The sequence below is a fragment of the Tursiops truncatus genome, chromosome 15 (assembly GCF_011762595.2).
Source record: "Tursiops truncatus isolate mTurTru1 chromosome 15, mTurTru1.mat.Y, whole genome shotgun sequence".
In the NCBI taxonomy this organism is placed as follows: domain Eukaryota; kingdom Metazoa; phylum Chordata; class Mammalia; order Artiodactyla; family Delphinidae; genus Tursiops; species Tursiops truncatus.
The window spans coordinates 6,662,402-6,687,735 of record NC_047048.1 but is presented as its reverse complement, the minus strand read 5'-3'; the positions used below and the strand labels follow the sequence as shown (position 1 = coordinate 6,687,735).

Below are 25,334 nucleotides of genomic sequence, written 5' to 3'. Positions count from 1 at the left end.
TGTTTTTATGTTTACTGACTCTTTCCTCTGTCATCTCAATTCTGAACTCTTCCAATTAGCTTTTTGTTTCAGCAAGATCATGTCTGTCAGCTTTGAAGTTTTCATTTGGCCCTTTCTTATGGGTTATATTTCCTGCTAAGATGTTTGTCTTTCCATCCACTTCAAGACTGTTCACCTTTATTTCGTGGAGCAAGGTTGTCATCGCCGTGTCAAAGTCTTTGTCTAACAATTCCTACATTTGTGTCATCTCGAGGTGTGCGTCTTTTGCCTTGCGGGTTGTTGAGATTTTTCTGTCTCCTTCTATCTCAAGTAATTTTGGATTACATCCTGGACATTTTAACTGTTGCTCTGTGAGATGCTGGGTCCTATTACAATCTTCGGAGGGTGTTGATTTCTCTGTTTTGGCAGCAAGTTGGGCTGACTAACTTCAGCCCAAAGTCCCAACATGCCTTCTGTGGGCTGTGATTCCAAAGCCATTTCCATTTTCAAAAATTTGGCTGTGGAGTTTGGATCTGTCCTGTGTGTGCATCCCACCCGCTTCCTCTCCTTCTCCCCCTGCCCCTCCACTGCCCATGGGCCACCCTGGAACCGAGTGGGGATCTACAGCACAGTTTAGTTCTCGAAGCCTTTAGTATGTTTTTAGGATCAGTTCCATGTGTGTGTATCTTGGACATGGGCTTCATATGCAGCTGATGGAATTCCTCTTTCAAGCTTCCTCCTCTTAAAGATAGAAAGCCGAGGTTTTAGCTTCCTCATCACTTCTTGCACACCATTTTGGTAACTGCATCTGCCTTTAGGGGAAGCAGTGAGAGGGAGGGGAGAGAAAAAAGCAAGAGGGGTGCCTCCCAGGCTCTTTCAACAACAAGGGCTCTCTTTCCTAGTTTCTGTGGTCAGGGAGAAGGATTTTTTTCTCTCTCCTAGTTTCTGTCCGGGTGAGCATGATTGCCGCTAGAGCTGGGTTGCCACTACTGACATGAGAGTGCATCTTTGGGTCTTACCTCAGGGCAGAGCTGGGTAGGATTACAAAATAAAACCAGGGTTCTCCTTCTACTCTCTCTGTAGTCGTCCTCTGATCGGAGAAGGAGGGTTTTTGTTGGAGCTTTTTCTTCCTGTACCTGCTCTGCAGTTCTGGGATTCAGGATGCTCTGAGTCTGAGCTGAGAGATATGGGAGGAAACTAAACCAAACCAAACCATAAACTCACTGCCATACCTTCCATGAGTTTTGATTTCTCTCTCCAATCTGTCCGCTATTCCTTACTTTTCAGGGTCTTCCAATTGTTGCTTCATGTATTCGTCCAGGGTTTTAGTTGTAATCAGTGGGGGAGATATAGGATGGAGTGTATTTACTCATCTTAACCAGACCTGGGACTCCTACCTTGATATTTTCTTTTTTTTTTTTAACATCTTTATTGGAGTATAATTGCTTTACTACCTTGATATTTTCAGTCCCACAAATTAGACATCATTGGTACTGTTTTATAAGCTCAGTATTACTTTTTTTTGTATTTTATTTTATTTTTTTAATTAAATTTAATTTTTTAAATACAGGTATTTTTTTTTATACCACCACCACTCCCCCCCCATTTTCCCCCCTTGGTATCCATACATTTGTTCTCTACATCTGTGTATCTATTTCTGCCTTGCAAACTGGTTCATCTGTACCATTTTTCTAGATTCCACATATATGCATTAATATACGATATTTGTTTTTCCCTTTCTGACTTACTTCACTCTGTATGACAGTCTCTAGGTCCATCCACGTCTCTACAAATGACCCAATTTCGTTCCTTTTTATGGCTGACTAATATTCCATTGTATATGTGTACCACATCTTCTTTATCCATTCTTCTGTTGATGGGCATTTAGGTTGCTTCCATGTCCTGGCTATTGTAAATAGTGCTGCAATGAACATTGGGGTGCATGTGTCTTTTTGAATTATGTTTTTCTCTGGGTATATGCCCAGTAGTGGGATTGCTGGGTCATATGGTAGTTCTATTTTTAGTTCTTTAAGGAACCTCCATACTGTTCTCCATAGTGGCTGTATCAAATTACATTCCCACCAACAGTGCAAGCAGGTTCCCTTCTCTCCACACCCTCTCCAGCATTTGTTGTTTGTAGATTTTCTGATGATGCCCATTCTAACTGGTATGAGGTGATACCTCATTGTAGTTTTGATTTGCATTTCTCTAATGATTAGTGATGTTGAGCAGCTCTTCATGTGCCTCTTGGCCATCAATGGAACAGGATAGAAAGCCCAGAGATAAACCCACGCACCTATGGTCAACTAATCTATGACAAAGTTGGCAAGGATATACAAGGGAGAAAAGACAGTCTCTTCAATAAGTGGTGCTGGGAAAACTGGACAGCTGCATGTAAAAGAATGAAATTAGAACACTCCCTAATACCATACACAAAAATAAACTCAAAATGGATTAAAGACGTAAGTGTAAGACCAGACACTATAAAACTCTTAGAGGAAAACATAGGAAGAACACTCTTTGACATAAATCACAGCAAGATCTTTTTTGACCTACCTCCTAGAGTAATGGAAATAAAAATAAACAAATGGGACCTAATGAAACTTAAAAGTTTTTGCACAGCAAAGGAAACTATAAACAGGATGAAAAGACAACCCTCAGAATGGGAGAAAATATTTGCAAATGAATCAACAGAAAAAGGATTAATCTCCAAAATATATAAACAGCTCATGCAGCTCAATATTAAAAAAACAAACAACCCAATCAAAAAATGGGCAGAAGACCTAAATAGACATTTCTCCAAAGCTCTGTATTACTTCTGATTTACCTACATCCTTGCTTCTTTTTTCTCACCATTCCCTTTTGCACCTCAGACCTTACTTCCTTCTGTTACTTTTATTATGTCTGGAAATGTGTTTATTTTGCTAGTGTTCTTGAAAATAATTTATCTGTGTAAATAATTCTAGGTTGACTTTTTTTCTTAACAGTTTAGAGATAACACTGCACTTTCTTTTGGGTTCCAGTGAGGAGGTAGCTGGCTCATTCTGCAGATACTGATTTTTCATTTTGCCTGCTATTAACATCTCCTCTTTGTCTTTGGTATTTTACAGTTAGACTAGAATGTTTATAATTGTGGACTTCTTTTTATTTCTTATGCTCGCTTGGTGAATTTATTGGGCTTCCTGAAAGTTCATTGTCTTGTCAAATAGTGCTTATTTTCTATTTTCTCTAATCTCTCTTTCTGAAGTTGTATTATTAGACACAGCAGGATTTAAAAAAATTTTTATTGGAGTATAGTTGATTTACAATGTTGTGTTAGTTTCAGGTGTACAGGAAAGTGAGTCAGTTATACATATATCCACTCTTCTTTAGATTCTTTTCCCATATAGGCCATTACAGAGTATTGAGTAGTGTTCCCTGTGCTATACAGTAGTTAGACACATCAGACTTGTTTACTCTTTTATGTTTGACTTTTTTTTCCTTCATATTTTCCCTCCCTGTGCATCCATGCTGCATTCTGACAATGTCTGTGGACCTATCTTAAGCCAACCCACAAATTTTATCTCCAGCTGTATTTCATTTGCCGTTTCATGTACCCATTGACTCTTTTATTTCAATTTTTATATTTTACATTTGTAGAGTTTCTATTTGTGTTTTCTTCCCCCAAATCTGCCTGGTCAGTTTTACATTCTCTTGTTCCATCATCCTTCCAGTATCTTCTTTTATTTCTTTAAACCTATTGATTTATGAACAATACCATCTAATACTAATAGCAGCAGTCTTTGAAGACCTAACTTTGCAGTTGTTTCTCTAGTTCTTTTGCTCATGATCACTTGTTTTGTTGTGTTTTTAAATTGATATTTCATCTTACTTGCAACTTAATCTGTGGGAATTCTTTGAGACCTAGATGTGAGTGCCTTCCTCCAGAGGGGGTCTGTGTTTACATCACTGGGTGCAGGTATACTACCTGGCGAGGGTCACTTTAAATGAAAATTTCAGCTTTGTATTTTTTAAGGCTCACAGGCATTGTGAATGCGGGCCTAAACCCTTGAGAGTGTGGGTGAGGGTTAGGGATGCTCTGAGGGAAGATATCTTTCATGCTTTTCTCTAAGGCTATGGCGGAAGAATCAATCTCTACTACCTCCCCCTTCGTGGCAGTTCTTTCTCTTCTGGCTCACTGTCAGAGGGTCAGTGATTTAGGGGTCCTGGCTTTATGCAGACGTCTCGTCTGATCTCCATCCTGCTCTGGCCCAGGCTTTGCCTCTTGTCACCAGACATTTGGAGGCTGGGTAAAGCCCAGGCGTTAGCTTTGGGCCCCTGGGGACTGGATGATTGATGCAAGGTATCTTCCAGGATACATTCATCTGCAACTTGCCTCTTATTCTTGCAATATTGTGATTGATAAGAAGTATATATATTTGGTCATTTGGATGACCAAAACATATTTCTCATATATATGTGGTTTTCCTCCACAGTTCCTGACTCACAGCTCCCAAAACCCTTGGAAATTCCTGAGCCATGAGAGCAGTAGGAGCATCTTTTGTTATAATATTTGGTCTCTTATCCTCAGTTCTTGAAATTGTTTCAGAGCCATAAAGGTGAAATGGGCATCTTGTTATTCATAACAAGCCCCTTTTCACCACAGCTGGGTTTATATTAATGAGGTGACTTTTAGAAAGCACCACAGGATGGGGGCTGGTTGCCAGAGGAACGAACCATGACCTTACCCCCTGATTTCTGTGGCGAGCAGAGGGGTTGGAGGTTGAATTAATCACCAACAACCAAAATGTAACCATACCTATGTAATGAATGCTCCATAAAACCCCAAAAGGCTGGGGCTTGTAGGGCTTCTGGGTTGGTGAACATGTGGAGGTAGATGGGAGAGTGCTCCAAGAGAGCATGGGAGATACCTGCCCTTTCCCCTACCTTGCCCTAGCATCTTCTCCATCTGGCCATTCCTGAGTTATATATCTTTTTGTAATAAACTGGTGATCCAGGAAGCAAAATGTTTCTCTGAGTTCTGTGAGCCGATCTAGCAAATTAATCAAACCTGAGGATGTTGGCGCCTCTGATCTATAGCTGATGGGTCAGGAGCCCAGGTGACAACCTGAACTTGTGATTGGCATCTGAAGTGGTGGTATGGTGGGAGGAGTAGTCTTGCAGGACTGAGTGCTTACCCTGTGGAATCTGACTCTGTCTCGAAGTAGATAGTGTCAGAATTGAGTTATTCTCAGCTGGTGTCTGAACATTGCCTGGTGTGTGGGGAAAACCCTCACAGCACACTCATTGGAATTGGCGTCAGAACCATTTTTAACTTTACACCATGATTTTGAGAGGTTTATCCAGTGTTGATAGATGAACTGGAGTTCATTCACTTTAAATGCTGTTAAATATTTCAGTGTGAATATTTACCATGATCCACTTATTCATTCTCCTATTGATGGACATTTACGTTATCCTCAGTCTTTGACTATTGTAAATAATGCTGTAATAAACACTTCTTTCCATGTTTCTTTGGGTACGTGTGCAAGAGTTTCTCTAGTGTATATACCTAACAGTGGAATTCCTGGGTCACAGAGTATGTGCACTTTGAAATTTTGGAGATTATATTTAATTGTTCTCCAAGCAGTACCAAGACACGCTCCCACCACTGTTCACTTTGCCTCCAACATTTAAATTTTTACCAATCTGATGTGGGTGAAAATGACGATTTTCATTGGCATGTCCTTGATTGCTAGAGAGAAGAGCACGTCTCATGTTTCGCCCATTTTGGTTTTCTCTTCTGTGAACTGCCTCTTTGTATTGATCTTGTGAATATTGGAGACCAGGAGTAATCATTAGTTAGATCCATTACACCTGTAACCTGCGCTCACTGCGCAAGCTCACTTTAACAGCTGCTGCTGTTTGCGTGTCTTCCAAGCTTCATGCAGCCTAAATAATAAAGATATTTGCCCAAGTTGTTTTTTTAGTAACTTGGAGTCAGCTGTGTCCAGTTCGAGCTTGAGCCAGATGAGACTAAGACTACTGACCCTCCACTGGGCATGCGTGAGTATCCACTCAGGGACCTTTAGATGCCAGAGGGCCCAAAACTCCACCATCAGAGCATGGTAACACCGTCATTTTCTGAACATGTGTCCCATGAAGAAGCCACAGCTTAGTTGCACCTGTGAAGAAGGACAATTGCCTCACTTTTTCTTTTCTCTGATCACCTTATTACCTTTCCCTGTGCCCTCCATGCCTCAGCTTTATCCCATCAATGTCCTGTGCCCCTCCCCTTCCGGGAGACAGATTTGAGATCCATTCTCTCCTCTCCTAGCTTGGCCGCCTCGTAAATACAGTTTTTCTCTGCTGCAAACTTCGGCGTCTCAGTGTTTGGCCTGCTGCCTGTCCAGCGAATGAGCCAGGTTTGGTAACATAGTTTCCTATTTCTAAATTGGTTTGCCATTCATTAGATACTTGAAATTTGAATTCTTTGTCAATCATATATGTTACAAACGTCCTTTTTCTGTCAGTGGCTTGTTATTTCCCTTTACTTTTGAACTGTAGAAATTTAAATCTGATCTCAGATTCATCAAACCCTTTGTGTCTTTTTAAGAAATCCTGTCCTACTCTTTTTTTAAAAATTCATTTATTTAATTTATTTATTATTTTTGGCTGCGTTGGGTCTTCGTTGCTGCCCGCGGGCTTTCTCTAGTTGCGGCGAGCGGGGGCTACTCTTTGTTGCTACTCTTTGTTGCGAGGGCTTCTCATTGCGGTGGCTTCTCTTGTTGCGGAGCATGGGCTCTAGGCACGCAGGCTTCAGTAGTTGCGGCGCACGGGCTTAGTTGCTCCGCGGCATGTGGGATCTTCCCGGACCAGGGCTTGAACCCGTGTCCCCTGAATTGGCAGGTGGATTCTTAACCACTGCGCCACCAGGGAAGCCCCTGTCCTACTCTTAAGGTCATAAAGACAGCCTCCTGTATTTTATGTTAAAAACTACAAGTTTGCTTTTCATATTTAAGTTTTTCATCCAGTTAGAACTGTTTTTTGTGTAAGGTGTAAAGTTGGAATTTAAGTATTTCCAGATGGATAGCCACTTGTCCTTGCCATCCTTCCCCACTGAATTATAATGCCATCTCTCTAATATATAAAGTTTCCATTCCTAGGCTCTCTTCTCATTGCTCTATTTGTGCCAAAGCCACATTTTCTTAATTTCAATAACTTTTTAATTAGTATCAGTATGTGAGACCTGGTATGTGAAACCCTCATCTAATTTTGGTTCTTCAAAATCTCATTTAGTCTAGGTGTTTTTCTCCTCCATTTGCATTTTAGAATCTGTTTGCTGATTTCCATGACAAAAGCTTTTGGGATTTTTATTGGAATGGTATGCATTCATGGACTACTTTGAGGAGAATTGACATATTTATGATATTAAGTCTCCATCCATGACCATGGTGTAAAATTAAATAAATTTCAATAGTTATACAAATTTTTCAAGAAGGTCTTACATATCTTTTGTTAGATTTATTCATTTATTCCCTATTAGCATGTTGCTTGTTTTGTTAGATAATTGTACTTTAATTAATTCAGGTCGATTGCGGTATGATTTACATACAGCAGAATTTATCTTTTTTTAGGTATTACAGCTCAACGGGCTTTTAAAAGGTATAAGGTTCTGAAGCCACCATCACAATCAAGACACAGTATTCCACTACCCCAAGTTCCTTCATGTCCCTTTATAGTCAATCCTTTCCTCCCATTTCTAGCCTTTGGCAATCACTGCTCTGAATTCTGTCCCTATACTTTTGCTTTTTCCAGAACGTCATATAAATGGAATCATACAGTATGTAGCCTTAGTTTGGCTTCTTTCACTTAGCAAAATATTTTCGAGGTTTGTCCACATCATTATGTGTATTGGTAGTTGATTCCTTTTTACTGCTGAGTCGTATTCATTGTATGGAATGTACCATGACTTGTTGACCCACTCACCAGTTGATCAGTTGATGGACAATTTCTTCCCTCCGTTTTGGATGGTTATGAATAAAGTTGCTATGAACGCTGCTGTACAGATTTGCATGAGAACATGTTTTCATTTCCTGGGGTAAATACCTAGCAGTGGGATTGTTGGGTCATATGGTAATATGTATTTACATTTATAAGAAATTGTCAAAATGTCTTTCAAACTGGTTATGCCATTCTTCATCCCCATCAGTGAAGTGTGAGAGTTTTACTTCCTCTGCATCCTCACCAATTCTTGGTATTGTAGTGGTACCTCACTGTGGTTTTCTTCTGCATTTTCCTAATAAATAATAATTTTGAACTTCGTTTCATGTGATTGTCATCTGTGTCTGTCCTTTGATGAAATATCTGTTCAAATCTTTTTCCAATTTTTAAAACTTGGGATTTTTGTTATTGAGAAACCTTTACATGTTGCGTTGCAAGTTCTTTATCAGATGTGTGTTTTACAAGTGTTTTCTCCAGTCTGTAGGTGATCTTTTTATTTTCTTAATAATATCTTTTGAAAAGCAGAAGTTAATTTTGATAAAGTCCAGTTTGTCAATGTTTTTCTTTTACGGATCATGGTTTTGGTGTTGAATCTAAGAAATCTTTGCCTAACTCAAGGTCACAAAGATTTTCTATTTTTCCCTCTAAAAGTTTAATAGTCTAAGTTTTTACATTGTCTATAATCTATCTTAAGTTTTTAAAATATATAATGGAAACTATGGGTCAAGGTTTATTTTTTTGCACGTGGATACCCAATTGTTTTAGCATCACTTGTTAAAAAGATTATTCTTAACTTATTTAATTACCTTGGCTCCTTTGTGGAAGATCAACTGAATATACAGTCCCTTGGTGTCTGTGAAGGGGATTGGTTCCAGGATCCTCTGTGAATACAAAACTCCCAGGATGCTCAAGTCCCTTATATAAAATGGCATAGTATTTGCATATAAGCTACACAACCTTCTCATACAATTTAATTTTTAATTATCTTTTATTGAAACATAACTGACATACAGTATTAGTTTCAGGTGTCCTGCATAATGGTTTGACATTTGCATACATTATGAAATGATCACCATACGTCTAGTAACCATTTATCTCCATGCAGAATTATTACAATATTATTGACGTATTCCTTATGCTGTGTATTACGTGCCCATGACTTATTTATTTTGTAAGTGGAGGTTTGTACCTCTTAATCCCCTTCACCTATTTTGCCCCCACTCCCAACCTTCTCTTCTCTGGTAACCACCAATTTGTTTTTTGTATCGATGAGTCTTTCATTTTGTTGTTTTTTAGATTCCACATATAGGTGAGTTCATATGGTATTAGTCTTTCTCTGTCTGACCTATTTCATTTAGCATGATACCCTCTTCATACATCCATATTGCCAAAAATGGCAAGATTTTACTTTGTTATGGCAGAGTAACATTCCATTGTTTAAATATACCACATCTTCTTTATTCATTCATCTATTGATGGGCACTTAGGTTGCTTCCATCTCTTGGCTACTGTAAGTAATGCTGCAGAGAATATGGGGGTGCAGATATCGTTTCCAATTAGTGTTTTTGTTTTCCTCAGATAAATACCCAGAAGTGAAATTGCTGTATCATATCCAGTTCTATTTTTAATATTTTGAGGAACCTCCACACTGTTTCTCACAGTGGCTGCACCAATTTACATTCTCACCAACAGTGCACAAGAGTTCCCTTTTCTCCATGTCCTCCCCAACACTTTTTTTTTGTCTTCTTGATGACAGCCATTCTGGCAGATATGACGTGTTATTTCATTGTGGTTTTGATTTGCATTTCCCTGATTATTAGTGATGGTAAGCATTTTTTCATGTGTCTGGAGGCCATCTGTAGGTCTTTTTTGGAAAAATGTTTATTCAGGTCTCCTGACCATAAAAAAATTTTTTTTAATTGGGTTGTTTGATTTTTTGATGTTGAGTTGCGTGAGTTCTTTGTGTATTTGGATATTAACCCCTTATCAGATGTATCATTTGCAATTATCTTCTCCCCATTCAGTAGGAGATCTTTTTGTTTTATTGACGGTTTCCTTCACTGTTGAAAAGCTTTTTGGTTCAATGTAGTCCCATTTGTTTATTTTTGCTTTTTTGTTTCCTTTGCCTGAGGAGACAGATCCAAAAAAAAAGAATATTGCTAAGACTGATGTCAAAGAGTCTAATGTCTGTGTTTTCTTCTAGAAGTTTTATGGTTTCAAGTCTTTCATTTAAGTCTGTAATCCACTTTGTGTTTATCTTTGTATATGGTGTGAGAAAGTAGTCCAGTTTTGTTCTTTAGCATGTTGCTGACCAGTTTTCCCATTACCATTTATTGCAAAGGCTGTCTTTCCCCCATTATATAGTCTTACCTCCTTTGTTATAGATTTATTGCCCATATAAGTGTGGGTTCATTTTGATCTCTATTCTCTTCCATTGATCTAGGTATCTGTTTTTGTGCCAGTACCATACTGTTTTGGATACTGTAGCTTTATATTACAGTTTGAAATCAGGAAGTGTGATACCTCCAGCTTTGTTCTTACTCAAGATTGCTTTGGCTATTCAAGGGGTGTTGTGTTTCCATACAAATTTTAAAGTTATTTGTTCTAGTTTTGTGAAAAGTGTCCTGGGTATTTTGATAGGGATTGCACTGAATCTGTAGATTGCCTTGGGTAGTATGGTCATTTTAACAATATATTCTTCCATTCCGTGAGCACAGTATATCTTTATATTTGTTTGTGTCATCTTAAATTTCTCTTAGAGTTTTAAGAGTACAAGTCTTTTACCTCTTTAGTTAAATTTATTCCTAGGTACATTATTCTTTTTAATGCAATTGTAAATGGGATTGTTTTAATATATTTTTCTGTTAGTTCATTTTTAGTATATAGAAATGCTATATTTCTTTATATTAATTTGGTATACTGCACTTCACTGAATTCATTTATTCTAGTAGGTTTTTTTGCTATCATCTTTGGGATTTTCTATATGTAGTATCATATCATCTGAAAACAGTGACAGTTTTACTATTTTCTTTCCAATTTGGATTTTTTGTTTTTCTCTACTGGCTCCTGTGACCAGGATTTCCAATATATTGGGTTGGCCAAAAAGTCCGCTTGGGTTTTTTTAACATCTAATGGAAAAATCTGAACGAACTTTTTGGCCAACCCAATACTATGTTGAAAAAAATTGGTAAGAGGGGGCATACTTGTCGTTTCTGATCTTAGAGGAAATGCATTTAGCTTTTCACCACTGAGTGAAAAAATTGGCTGTGGGTTTGTCATATATGTCCTTTATTATATTGAGGTATATTCCCTCTGTAACTCACTCTGGAGACTTTTTATCATACATGAATGTTGAATATTGTCAAAAGATTTTCCTGCATCTATTGAGGTGAGCATATGATTTTTATTCTTCAATTTGTTAATGTGGTATTACACATTGATTTGTTGATATTGAATCATCCTTACATCCCTGGAATAAATCCCACTTGATTTTTGTGTATGATCCTTTTAATGTATCATTGTGTTTGGTTTGCTAATATTTTGATGACTTTGCATCTATGTTCATCAGGGATATTGCTCTGGAATTTTCTTTTTTGTGGTTCATTTGTCTGGTTTTGGTATCAGGGTGATGCTGGGCTTCTAGAATGAGTTCAGAAGCATTTCTTCCTCTTCAATTTTTGGGAATAATTTGAGAAAGATAGGTTTAGCTCTTCCTAAATGTTTGTCAGAATCCACTTATGAAGCCATCTAGTCCTGAACTTGTGTTTGTTGGGAGAGTGTTTTTGCTTTTATTACTTATTCAATTTCATTACTGGTAATCTATTCATGTTTTCTATTTCTTCCTGATTTACTTTATAGGAATTTATCCATTTCCTCTAGGTAGTCCATTTTATTGACATAAGTTGTTCATAGTAATCTCTTTTATGGTGTCAGTCGTAACTTCTCTTTTATTTATGATTTTATTTATTTGGGCCCTCTTTTTTCCTTAAGGAGACTGGCTAATGTCTTATCAATTTTTTGTCTTTTCAAAACACTAGCTCTTTTTGGTTCTTTTTTATTTTTTTAAAGTCTCAATTTCATTTACTTCTGCTCTGATCTTTATTTCTTTTATTCTACTACTTTGAGTTTCGATGTTCTTCTTTTTTTAGTTCCTTTAGGTGTAAGGTTAAATTGTTTATTTGAGCTTTTTCTTGTTTTCTGAGGTAGGCTTGTATTGCTATAAACTTCCCTCTTAGAAGTGCTTTTGCTGTGTCCTGTGTATTTTGGATTGCTGTGTTTCCATTTTTATTTGTCTCCAGGTATTTTGTGATTACTCTTTGATATCATCAGTGACCTACTGTTTTGTAACTTATTGTTTACCCTCCACGTGTTTGTTTTTTGTAGTTTTTTTCTTATAGTTGATTTCTAGTTTCATACCCTTGTGTTCAGAAAAGATGCTTGATATGATTTCAACCTTCTTAAATTTATTCTTTTGTGAGGTGTGAGGTGATATCTCATTGTGGTTTTTATTGCATTTCTCTGATTAGCTACGTTGAGCATCTTTTCATGTTCCTATTGGCCAGTGTATGTCTTCTTTGGAAATATGTCTGTTCAGGTCTTCTGCCCATTATTTAACAAACAACCTTCTGGCCAGGTTGCTTGTTTTTTTGATACTGAGTTGTATGAGCTGTTGATATATTTTAGATATTAACCCCTTATCAGTCATGCCATTTGCAAATATTTTCCCCCATTGAGTAAGCTGTCTTTTTTTGTTGATGGTGGTTTACTTTAGTGTGCAAAAGCTTTTAAATTTAATTAGTCCCATTTGTTTATTTTTGTTTCCTTTGCCTCAGGAGACTGATCCAAAAAATATTGCTACAATTTATGTCAAAAAGTGTCCTACCAGGGCTTCCCTGGTGGCGCAGTGGTTGAGAGTCTGCCTGCCGATGCAGGGGACACGGGTTCGTGCCCCGGTCCGGGAAGATCCCACATGCCGCGGAGCGGCTGGGCCCATGAGCCATGGCTGCTAAGCCTGCGCGTCCGGAGCCTGTGCTCCGCAACGGGAGAGGCCGCAGCAGTGAGAGGCCTGCGTACTGCAAAAAAAAAAAAAAAAAAAAGTGTCCTACCTATGTTTTCTTCTGGGAGCTTTATAGTTTCAGGTCTTACATATAGGTCTTTAGTCCATTTTGAGTTTATTTTTGTAAATGGTATGATAATTTGTTCTAGTTTTATTCTTTTGCGTGCAGCTGTCCAGTTTTCCCAGTAAAACTTATTGAACAGACTGTCTTCTCTCCATTGTATATTCTTGCCTCCTTTGTCATAGATTAGTTGACCATAATTGCGTGGGTTTACTTATGAGCTCTCTATTCTGTTCCATTGATCAATGTGTATGTTTTTGGGCCAGTACCATGCTATTTTGACTACTTTAGCTTTGAAGTATAGTCTGAAGTCAGAGGGTGTAATACATCCAGCTTTCTACTTTTTCCTCAAGATTGCTTTAGCAATTTGGGGTCTTTTGTGGTTCCATATAAATTTTAGGATTCTTTTTTCTGGTTCTGTGGAAAATGTCATGGATATTTTGAGAGGGATTGCATTAAATCTGTAGATTGCCTTGCTAGTATGGACATATTAACAATATTCTTCCAGTATATGAACATGGGATATCTTCCCATTTCTTTGTATCACCTTCTATATCCTTTATCTGTGTTTTATAGTTTTAAGAGTATAGGTCTTCCACCTCCTTGGTTAATTTTATTCCACCTATTCTTTTTGATGTGATTTTAAACAGACTTGTTTTCTTGCTTTCTCTTTCTGATAGTTCATTATCAGTGTATAGGAAAGCAACAGATTTCTGAATATTAATCTTGTGTTCCACAACCTTATTGAATTTATTTATTAGTTCTAATAGTTTTTTGGAGACTTTAGGGTTTTCTGTATATAGTATCATGTCATATGCAAATAAGTGACAGTTTTATTTCTTCCCTTGCAATTTGGATGCCTTAAAAAAATTTTTTTTTATTGAAGTATAGTTGAATTGCAGTGTTGTGTTAATTACTGCTGTATAGCAAAGTGACTCAGTTATACATATATATACATTATTTTTCATGTTTTTTCCATTATGGTTTATCAGAGGATAGTGAATATAGTTCCCTGTGCTATACGGTAGGACCTTTTTTACCCATTCTGTATATACCAGTTTGCATCTGCTAATTCCAAACTGCCAGTCCAACCCTTTCCTACCCCTTGGCAACCACCAGTCTATTCTCTATGTCCCTGATTCTATTTCTGTTTCATAAATAGGTTCATTTGTGTCATATTTTAGATTCCACATATAAGTGATATCATATGGTATTTGTCTTTCTCTTTCTGACTTACTTCACTTAGTATGATATTCTCTAGTTGTGGATGTCTTTTCTTTTTCTTATCTGATTACTATGGCTAGGATTTCCAACATTATGTTAAATATAAGTGGCAAGTGTGGGCATCCTCCTCTTTTCTTAATTTTAAAAGAAAAGCTTTCAGCTTTTTACCACTGAGTAGGATGTTAGCTGTAGTTTTCTCATAAATGGCTTTTATTATGTTGAGATATGTTCCCTCTATACCAACTTTGAGAGATTTTATATGAATGGATGTTGAATTTTGTCAAATTATTTTCTTCATCTATTGAGATCATCATGTAATTTTTATCCTTCCCTTTTTTTTTTTTAAATAGTGTAATGTATCACATTGATTTTTTGTAGGTATTGAGCCACCCTTGCATCCCTGGCATAAATCTCACTTGATCATGGTGTATCCTTTTTATATATTGTTGAATTCGGCTTGCTAATATTTTGTTGAGGATTTTTGCACCTATATCAATCAGAGATATTGTCCTGTAATTTTCTTTTGTAGTGTCTTTTTCTGATTTTGGTATCAGGGAAATAGTGGCCTCATAGAATGAATTTGGGAGTGTTCCCTCCTCTTCAATTTTTGGGAATAGTTTGAGAAGGATAAGAATTAGCTCTTCTTTTTATGTCTGGTAGAATTTCCCTGTGAAGCCGTCTGGTCCTGGACTTTTGTTTGATGGGATTTTTTTTTAAATTACAAACTCAATTTCACTACAAACTCAGTTTCATTACTAGTGATTGTTCTGTTCAGATTGTCTATTTCTTCCTGATTCAGTCTGGGGAGGTTGTATGTTTCTAGAAATTTGTCCATTTCTTCTAGGTTGTCCAATTTGTGGGCATATAACTGTTCATAGTATTCACTTACGGTTTTTTTTGGTATCTCTGTGATATTGGTTGTTATTTCTCCTCTTTCAGTTCTTATTTTGTTTATTAGATCCTCTCTTTTTCTTGATGAGCCTGGGTAAAGGCTTATCAATTTTGTTTGTCTTTCAAAAAAAAATATCAGCTCTTGGTTTCATCTTTTCGTTTTTTTTTTTTTTTGGTCTCTATTTCCTCTCTGGTATTTATTTCCTTCTTTCTGCTGACTTTGGGCTATGTTTGTTCTTATTATAATTCCTTTGGATGGTAAGTTAGGTTGTTTGAGAGTTTGCTTGTTTCTTTTTTTTTTTTGCAGTACGCGGGCCTCTCACTGTTGTGGCCTCTCCCATTGCAGAGCACAGGCTCCGGATGCACAGGCTCAGCGGCCATGGCTCACAGGCCCAGCCGCTCTGCGGCATATGGGATCTTCCCGGACCAGGGCACGAACCTGTGTCCCCTGCATCGGCAGGCGGACTCTCAACCACTGCGCCACCAGGGAAACCCCTGCTTGTTTCTTGAGGTAGGCCTACAAAGCTATAAACTTTCTTTTTAGAACTGCTTTTGCTGCAACCCATAGATTATGGAAAGTTGTATTTCCCTTTTCTTTTGTCTGGAGGTATTTTCTGGTTTCCCCTTTGATTTCTTCATCAACCCATTGTTTTGTTTTGTTTTTTTTTGTGGCATGTTGGTTAGTCTCCATGTGTTTGTGCTTTTCCCATTTTTCTTCCTGTAGTTGTTTTCTAGTTTCATACCTTTGTGGTTGGAAAAAATGCTGGATGTAATTTTTATCCTCTTAAATTTGTTGACACTTTTTTGTGGCCTAGAGTGTGATCTACCCTGGACAATGTTTCATGTGCACTTGAAAAGAATGTGCATTCTGCTGTTTGGGGATGGAATGTCCTATAGATATTTATGAAGTCTAACTGGTGTAAGGTGTCATTTAAGACCATTGTTTCCTTATTGATTTTTCTGTTTGGACAGAATGTCCATTGATGTGAGGTGCTAAAGTCTCCTACTATTATTGTATTTTCAATATCTCCCCTTATGTTTGTTAGTATTTGCATTATATAATTAGGTGCTCTTGTATTATGTGGATATATGTTAATGAGTGTTATATTCTCTTGTATTGATCCCTTTATCACTATATAATGCCCTTCTTTGTCTTTTGTTATAGACTTTGTTTTAAAATTTATTTTGTCTGAGTATTGCTACCCTACCTTCATGTCATTTCCATTTGCTTGAAATACACTTTTTCCATTCCCTCACTCTCAGTCTGTGTGTTTTCAGCTCTGAAGTGTGTCTCTTGTAAAGAGCATATAGATGAGTCTTTTTAAATCTAATCAGCCACTCTGTCTTTTTATTGGAGCATTTAGTCCATTGATATTTAAAGTGATTTTTGATATGTATGTACTTATCGCCATTTGTTACTTGTTTTCTGGTTGTTTTTGTAGTTCTTCTCTGTTCTTCTTTTCGTTTCTTCCCCCTTTGGTTTGGTTTTCTTTAGTGGTGTGGTTGTGTTACTTTCTCTCTAGTTTTATATATCTATTGTAGATTTTTGACTTGTGATTACTGCAGGGTTCATATATGTTGACCTATAACTATATTTACTTGTTTTAAACTGGTAGTCATTTAAGTTCAAATGAATTATAAAAGATCTACATTTTAAAAATCCCCCCACCCACATTTTGGTTTTGGTGTCATATTTTATATCTTCATGTTTAACTCTTTACTGTTTATTGTAATTATAGTTGATTTTACGATGTTTTTTCCTTTAATCTTTGTACTAGCTTATGTAAGTGATTGATCCTCAGCCTTTACTATATATTTGCCTTTACTAGCAGACGATGGAGCTGAACATGAGGGCTGTGACAAAGGAGAAGAGGGCCAGGTAGATGAGGCCCTCAACGCCATCGTAGCAGAAGCCTGTGAGGGCCTGCACGTAGTCCTGAGGGCAGGCGGGAATGGGGACGGGGACACAGACGCCGAGAGAGAGAGAGAGAGAGAGAGAGAGAGAGAGAGAGAGAGAGAGAGAGAGAGACAAAGGAAGAGAGGAAAAGAAAGGTTTTTTCCTTCCTTTTCTTTTTTGTTCATCTTGGGTGATTTCCACTACTCTGTCTTCTAGATTGCTGACTCATTCCTCTGTATCATCAAATCTATTGATTCCTTCTAGTGTATTCTTTATTTCAGTTATTGTATTCTTCAGCTCTGTTTAGTTCTTTTTTTTAATTTATTTTATTTTTGGCTGCATTGGGTCTTCATTTTTGCATGTGGGCTTTCTCTAGTTGCAGCGAGTAGGGGCTACTCTTCCTTGTGATGTGTGGGGTTTTCATTGTGGTGGCTTCTCTTGTTGTGGAGCATGGGCTCTAGGTGCTCGGGCTTCAGTAGTTGTGGCTCGCGAGCTCTAGAGCTCAGGCTCACTAGTTGTGGTGCACGGGCTTAGTTGCTCCGCAGCATGTGGGATCTTCCCAGACCAGGGATCGAACCCATGTCCCCCACATTGCAAGGCGGATTCTTAACCACTGTGCCACCAGGGAAGCCCTGTTTGGTTCTTTATATTTTCTAACTCTTGTTGAAATTCTCGTGGTGTTCATCCATTCTTCTCCCAAGTTCAGTGAACATCTTTATGATCATTACCATGAATGCTTTCAGGTAGATTGCTTATCTCCCCTTCATTTAGTTCTTTTTCAGAGGTTAAGTCTTGTTCCTTCATTTGTAACACTTTATCTCCTCATTTTGCCCAATTCTCTGTGTTTATTTCTGTGTATTAGGTAAGTCAGTTACCATTCCCAATCTTGGAGAAGTGGCCCTATGTAGGAGATGTTCTATGGGGCCCAGTAGCATGCTCCCCTCTGGTCACCAGAGCTGTATGCTCTAGGGGTGCCTCCTATGTGTGCGGCATGGGCACTCCCACTACAGCAGGACTGACTACTATGGGTGTGCCGGTAGGTGGGGTTGGCCCCTGGCCCAGTTGGCTACAAGGCCATGCCCTGTGTGGTGACTGTGGGCCCACTGGAGGGTGGGGTAGACTTCCACTCTGGTTGGCTGTGCAGCCTGGGGTGGGGCATGAGGCTGCTGCTGGCCTATTCCCATTGGTGGGCAGGGCCTTGTCCCCAGCGCTACTAGGCTAGAGGGAGGATTCCAAAATGGTGCTTACCAGTGCAGGTGTTATCATGGTAGAATGAGCTCCAAAAATGGCTGTTGCCAGCATCTCTGTCCCCAGGGGGAGCCCAGTTGCCTTCTGCCTCTCTAGGCTGCTCTCCAATATCAGCAAGTGAGACCGACCCAGGTTCCTCTCAAGCTACTGCCTCTGTGCTGGGACTCAGAGTGTGTGAGGTTTTCCATTTGCCCTCTAATAGCCCTCTTGCTCTCCTGAACATAAGGCCCACTGGTTTTCAAAGCCAGATGTTCTGGGGTCTGGTCTTCCCAGTGCAGGACCTCTGGGATTGGGAAGCTTGATGTGGGGCTTGGACCTCTTACTCCTTGGAGAGAATCTCTAGGATTGCGATATTCCTGCCGTTTGTGGGTTGCCGACCCGGGGGAGTGGGTCCTGACTATACTGCGTTTCTGCCCCTCCCATCCATCTCATTGTGGTTCCTTCCTTGTCTAGTTGTGGGAAATCTTTTCTGCTAATCTTCAGGTCATTCTCATAGATAGTGTCTCAGTAAGTACTTTTAGTGTTGGTGTATTTGTGGGAAGAGGTGAGTTCAGGGTCTTCCTTCTCCACTGTCTTGGCCACCTCCCCCCATATACTTTTTTTTAAAACATCTTTATTGGAATATAATTGCTTTACAATGGTGTGTTAGTTTCTGCTGTATAACAAAGTGAATCAGCTATACATATACATATGTTCCCATATCTCTTCCCTCTTGTATCTCCCTCCCTCCCATCCTCCCTATCCCACCCCTCTAGGTGGTCACAGAGCACCGAGCTGATCTCCCTGTGCTATGTGGCTGCTTCCCACTAGCTATCGGTTTTACATTTGGTAGTGTATATATGTCCATGCCACTCTCTCACTTTGTCCCAGCTTACCCTTCCCCCTCCCCGTGTCCTCAAGTCCATTCTCTAGTAGGTCTGTGTCTTTATTCCCATCCTGCCCCTAGGTTCTTCATGACCTTTTTTTTTTTTTTCAGATTCCATATATATGTGTTAGCATACGGTATTTGTTTTTCTCTTTCTGACTTACTTCACTCTGTATGACAGACTCTAGGTCCATCCACCTCACTACAAATAACTCAATTTCATTTCTTTTTATGGCTGAGTAACATTCCATTGTATATATGTGCCACATCTTCTTTATCCATTCATCTGTTGATGGACACTTAGGTTGCTTCCATGTCCTGGCTATTGTAAATAGAGCTGCAATGAACATTGTGGTACATGACTCTTTTTGAATTATGGTTTTCTCAGGGTATGTGCCCAGTAGTGGGATTGTTGGGTCGTATGCTAGTTCTATTTTTAGTTTTTTAAGGAACAACATTAAATGCACCAACATGCTAATTATAGGGGTCCCAGAAGAAGAAGAGAAAAAGAAAGGGACTGAGAAAATATTTGAAGAGATTATAGTCAAAAACTTCCCTAATATGGGAAAGGAAATTGTCAATCAAGCCCAGGAAGCACAGAGAGTCTCATACAGGATAAATCCAAGGAGAAACACACCAAGACACATATTAATCAAGCTATCAAAAATTAACTACAAAGAAAAAATATTAAAAGCAGCAAGGGAAAAATAACAAATAACATACAAGGGAATCCCCATAAGGTTAACAGCTGATCTTTCAGCAGAAACTCTGCAAGCCAGAAGGGAGTGGCAGGACATATTTAAAGTGATGAAAGGGAAAAACCTACAACCAAGATTACTCTACCCAGAAAGGATCTCATTCAGATTCGACGAAGAAATTAAAACCTTTACGGACAAGCAAAAGCTAAGAAAATTCAGCACCACCAAACCAGCTTTACAACAAATGCTAAAGGACCTTCTCTAGGCAGGAAACACAAGAGAAGGAAAAGACCTACAATAAGAAACCCTCCTGTATACTTTAAATCATCTCTAGATTACTTATAGAACCTCATACAATGTAAATGCTGTATAAATAGTTGCCAGCATGTTGCTAATTCAACTTTTGCTTTTTGAAATTTTCTGAAAAATTTTTTCCAAGTATCTTTGATCCACGGTTAGTTGAATCTGCAGATGCAGAGGGTCGACTGTATATGTGAGTGTGTATGCGTGTGTGTGTATATACACACACGTGTGGGCCTCTATTTCCAGACTCTATTCTTTTCCATTGATCCACATCTATTCTTCACCCCTATACCTCACTGGCTTGATTACTTCAGCTTTATATAAGTTCTGAATTCAATAGTATGAGTTTCCAACTTTGTTCTTTCTCAAAATCGTTTTGGCTTTTCCAAGTACTTTTGTTTTTCCATATAAGTTTTAAAATCAGCTGGGCAGTTTCTACAATGCAGCCTGCTGGCATATCAATTAAGAATGCTTTGATGCTTTTGATCCATTTGGTAGAATTAATCTCGCAACAATGAGCCTTCTGATCTATAAACATGGTATCTCTCTCCATTTACTTAGAACTTTGATTTCTCTTTTCGATGTTGTGCATGTTGTTCCTGTCCCTTTCTAAGGTGCTGCCTGGGCTCTAAGGAGGCACTGGCACGCCTGCACCTCGTTTGTTCTCAGGCATCTCAACTTAAGCTTTTATTGGCCCCTTGTCACCCCTTCCTTGGAACACGCTGCTGTCAGTCTTCCATCTCAGTGAATGGCATCTCCCCCTACTTAGTTGTTCAAGCTGGATAACTGGGCTTCACCACTGAGACCATCCTGATCCCATCTCCCCACAGCCAGAAACAACTCTGCCTCCAAAACACATTTTGAATCCATCCGCTTCTTTCCATCTACATTTTACCATCCTTGACTCAGACACCCCATCTCCCGCCTGGATTATGCAGTAGCTCCCTCATTTTTCTTACTTCTACTCTTGCTCCCTCCCTCTCATGCAAGTGTTCTCTACCCAGAACCAGACTGATGTTTTTATAATGTAAATCTGATCATCTTACTTTGCTTAAAACCCAACAAGGGTGACTACTACCCTTACAATAAAACCCAAATCCCTTTTTATGGGCTTTGCCTACTGCTCTCACTCAACTTGTTTCGTGACCTTCCTTGGGCCTTGCCAACACCAAGCTCTTTTTAACGTTGGGGGCTTTGTACATATCTTTTCCTGCCTGGAGTGGTCTCCCCACAATCTTTGCCTAGAGAACTCCCACTCATGTTCAGGTTTTATTTTAAATGCCATCTTGCAAATCAAAACCACGATGAGATACCACCTTACGCCTGTCCAAATGACTGTCACCAAAAAGACAACAAATAACAAGTGTTAAAGATGTGGGGAAAAGGGAACACTTGTGCACTGTTGGTAGAAATGTAAATCGGTGCAGCCACTGTGGAAACATTATGGAGGTTCCCCCCAAAATTAAAAACCTGCCATATGATATAGGAATTTTTTACTTCTCGGTATTTACCCAAAGAAAATAAAAACATTAATTTGAAAAAATATACCCACCCCAATGTTCACTGCAGCATTATTTACAGTAGCCAAGATCCGGAAGCAACCTAAATGCTCATCAATAGATGAATGGAGGGCTTCCCTGGTGGCGCAGTGGTTGAGAGTCCACCTGCCGATGCAGGGGACACGGGTTTGTGCCCTGGTCCGGGAAGATCCCACATGCCGCAGAGCGGCTGGGCCCGTGAGCCATAGCCGCTGAGCCTGCGCGTCCGGAGCCTGTGCTCCGCAACGGGAGAGGCCACAACAGTGAGAGGCCCGCATACCGCAAAAAAAAAAAAAAAAAAAAATAGATGAATGGATAAGGAAGATATGAGATATATATATATATATACACACAATGGAATATTACTCAGCCATTTCAAAAAAAATGAAAATTTTCTATTTGTGACAAAATGGGTGGATCTAGATGGTATTATGCTAAGTGAAATAAGTCAGAAAAAGTCAAATACTGTATGATCCCCTTTATATGGGGAATCTTAAAAAAAAAAAGAAAACAGATTCATAGATAGAGAACAAATGGGTGATTACCAGAAGGGGATGGTGGGGGCAAAAGAGGTGAAGGGGATTAAGAGGTACAAACCTACAGTTATAAAATAAGTCATGGGATGTAATACACGGCATAAGGAATAGGTTCAATAATATTGTAATAACTTTGGAGACAGATGGTTACCAGACTTAATCATGGTGATCATTTCATAATGTATGCAAATGTCTAATCACTATGCAGTACACCTGGAATTACCATAATATTGTTCCTCAACTGTATTTCAATTTTTGTCCCTTAAAATTTACCACCTTAACCATTTTTATGTGTATTTTGCCGCAATAAAAAATTGGGGAGAAAAAGGTCATCTCAGAGAGGCCTACTCCTCAGAGCACCCTGATCTTTTTCTTTTAAAGTCTGTAATGTCTGTTTATTTATTTTTATCCAAATAGCTTTCTGACCCACTTCATGGATGCTGAAATGAAGCTGTTTGAGGGCCCAGTTATGGAAATTCCAGGTGTCACTGCTCCCCCACCCCCACCAGGGTTTGAGTGGAACCTGAGGGTGAGAGCTCCCGCCCATGGCTGGGCCAACAGACCTAGCGTCCTGTGCTTTTTGTGTCCCCGTGCTGGCGAGGGAGGCAAGAGGCTCTCCTGGCCCCTCAACTCTGGCCCCTTCCAGCCCCCAGCACATCCTGCCCAGCCCTTCCTTCTGCGTCCTGCTGGCGGAGCCCTCAGACACCCCTGGGACCGATTTCTTCTCCCTAGGCCCCAGGTGCCTCCGTTCACCATTAAGGTCAGCCCCAGCTGGTGGGCGCCCCGACTGGGGGCGAGGCCGTGACGTTGCCCCACCTCTGCAGCCAACCCAGCAAGGGTGTGAGGCTCCCCAGACGCACAGGCGACCCGAGGTCACACACCCGGCGGGTGGTCGTCGTGATGCCTAGGGCCCCGCACTCCGTGTGGGCGCGCATCACGACTGGGCAGTGGCAGCCGAGAGTCCTAAGCCTAGAAAAGCCGACCGTCGCGGGCTACCGTGGGAGCAGGCGCTGGTCTGCGGAGGCCGGGCGGGGGCGCAGATGGGGAGCTTCACGTCACGGGGACAGGCGGCGGGACCCGGGTGGGGCAGAGGGCTCCGGCGGGCTGGGAGTGTGTCAGGGTCGGGCCAGGGGGCGAGCCCGAGGGTGGGTGCGGGCTGGACGGCAGAAGGAGGGCTCCGGGGCCGCAGAGGGGCAGAAGACTGGGGTGGGTGCGTTCGCAGGGACCCCCTGCTGGACCCGCTGTGGGGTGGGGAGGGAGAAGCAGCTGACTGGGGCTGGGGGGAGTCACGGGGAGGGAGGGTCATGAGGCTGGTCTGGGGAGTGTTGAGCTCGGTCCCGGGCTCCGGGGTGGGCTCCTGGGCCAGCTGCAGTGGGACCCTTTAGAGCGGGTTGGTGGCGCCACGCCTCCCCTCCTCCCCACTAAAAACATCTCTGCCTCCCAGCTGCGTGACCTTGGGCTCTGTTAAATGGGCTTATAACATGCCGAAGTGGTAGGTGTTTTCAAAGTAGTAAATAAGATAACTTCGTGCCAAGCTGCTTAGTACTTGGTCCTGGTTTACAATCTCCACACTCCCCTCAGGCCTTACCTCCCCTTATGTGAGGAGCAAAGTGAGTCTCTTAGAGACTAAGTAAACCACTTGGGGGTCCCACAGCAGGGGAGTGGCCCCTGGGATTCCAAGCCAGGTCAGCTCAGAGCACAAGGCTTTTGAGGGATTCTGGCTGAGGGCGTGTCCTGGATGCCTCGTGGAGGTGCTGGGGCTGGTTCAGTCCTGTCCCCTTGGGCCAGTTCTCTCCCTCTTGGGCTTCAGTTTCCCCATGTGTTGAATGAAGGAATAGCAGAGCATGGTCTCCACGACTGGGTTCTGCGGGGGGGCCTGGATGCTGCTATGGGGGGCCGTGTGCAGCCACACCTCCAGGTGCAGGGCCACAACTTGGCTCTCTCAGCTGGTCCCTTCACTGCTGCTGGTTCTGGCACTTGGGACTGGGCAGTGGGGGTCAGGCCAGCTGCGGAGACTTCCTGGGTCCCGAGGATTTTGGTTTCATGTAGTGCAGGACCAGGCTGGGCTGTGGCCTCCTGAGCTTGTGGAAAGTGGGCTCAGGCCCGGGGTTGGGGGGGGGGGGCGCGGGGGATGGAATGGGGCCTCTCCCCTGACGCTCTGATGGGCAAGTGGCCAGGCTGAGGGCCTGGGAGCCCTAGAGCTGCCCCCGCACCCCATAAATAGTCTCTTCCTAGGGAAGTGAGGCTTCCTACAAGGCCTCCCCTGAGCCCCGTTGCCCACACACCCCTGTGCTTGGTCTTGACGTGGTCCCAAGGCTGCCTGACCCTGAGCTACCCCCTCCCTTACATCTCTTTACCTTCCTCGGGGACTTCTGCAGCCCCACCTCTCTCCCTTGAACCCCCAGCCCTGTAGGGACTACTGAGCTGCCCAGGCCAGTGCTGAGGGCGCCTCAGAAGATGACGATGCCCACGGGCTGAGGAAGGCAGGCCTGATGACCCTTAGCCACCCCCTCACCCTGTCTGGTTCACCCTCTCTCCTGCGTGGTATAGAGCTGGTGGCTTGATGGGGATGGGTTCTGAGAGCACCATGTCTGAACAATGCCTGCAATAATAAGCTGGGTTTCTGGAAGATTCTGTGGTTGAACATAGCCTCTGGGCAGGCCCTCCCTGAGCCAGGCAGAAGGAATGGTTCCTGGGATAGCAGGTGGCACTGCCTGGGACTTTCCACATGCAGGACCAAGGAAGGGGCTGAGCGCCAGCTGTCTCCCCCAACACCCCCCACCCCCCAGTATTCACCCTGGTTGGGTGCTGCCTTAGCCTGGTTCCAGGCCCAGGCCTCCACCTGTCACCGGAATCCATCACGTTCTGTGGAGCCTTGCAGCTTACAGAGCTCTCTCACCATGTTGTCTCATGTGGCAAAAGTGCGATGAGGCCCAGGCTGCTGGGCCTGTTTACAGGAGGGCTGCTCCCGGATGGGAAGATGAGTGGGCGGGGGAGCATGGGCTCAGTCCCTGTGTCTGAGCGGGCCTCTGCCTCCCCCTGACTGGCCAGTGGG

At 41.3% G+C, this 25,334-nt stretch overlaps 1 long non-coding RNA gene across 2 annotated transcripts in view; it reads left to right on the top strand.

Annotated features, from left to right (window-relative positions):
* The window catches only part of LOC117308268 (uncharacterized), a 50,971-nt gene that overhangs the window by 10,981 nt on the left and 14,656 nt on the right, over nt 1-25,334 (top strand). The window contains exon 5 of one of the 2 annotated variants that reach the window (XR_012325980.1): nt 15,502-15,705. This is a non-coding gene — a long non-coding RNA (uncharacterized lncRNA). The remainder of the gene's footprint in view (nt 1-15,501; nt 15,706-25,334) is intronic. The other variant, XR_012325979.1, reaches the window with a different exon arrangement.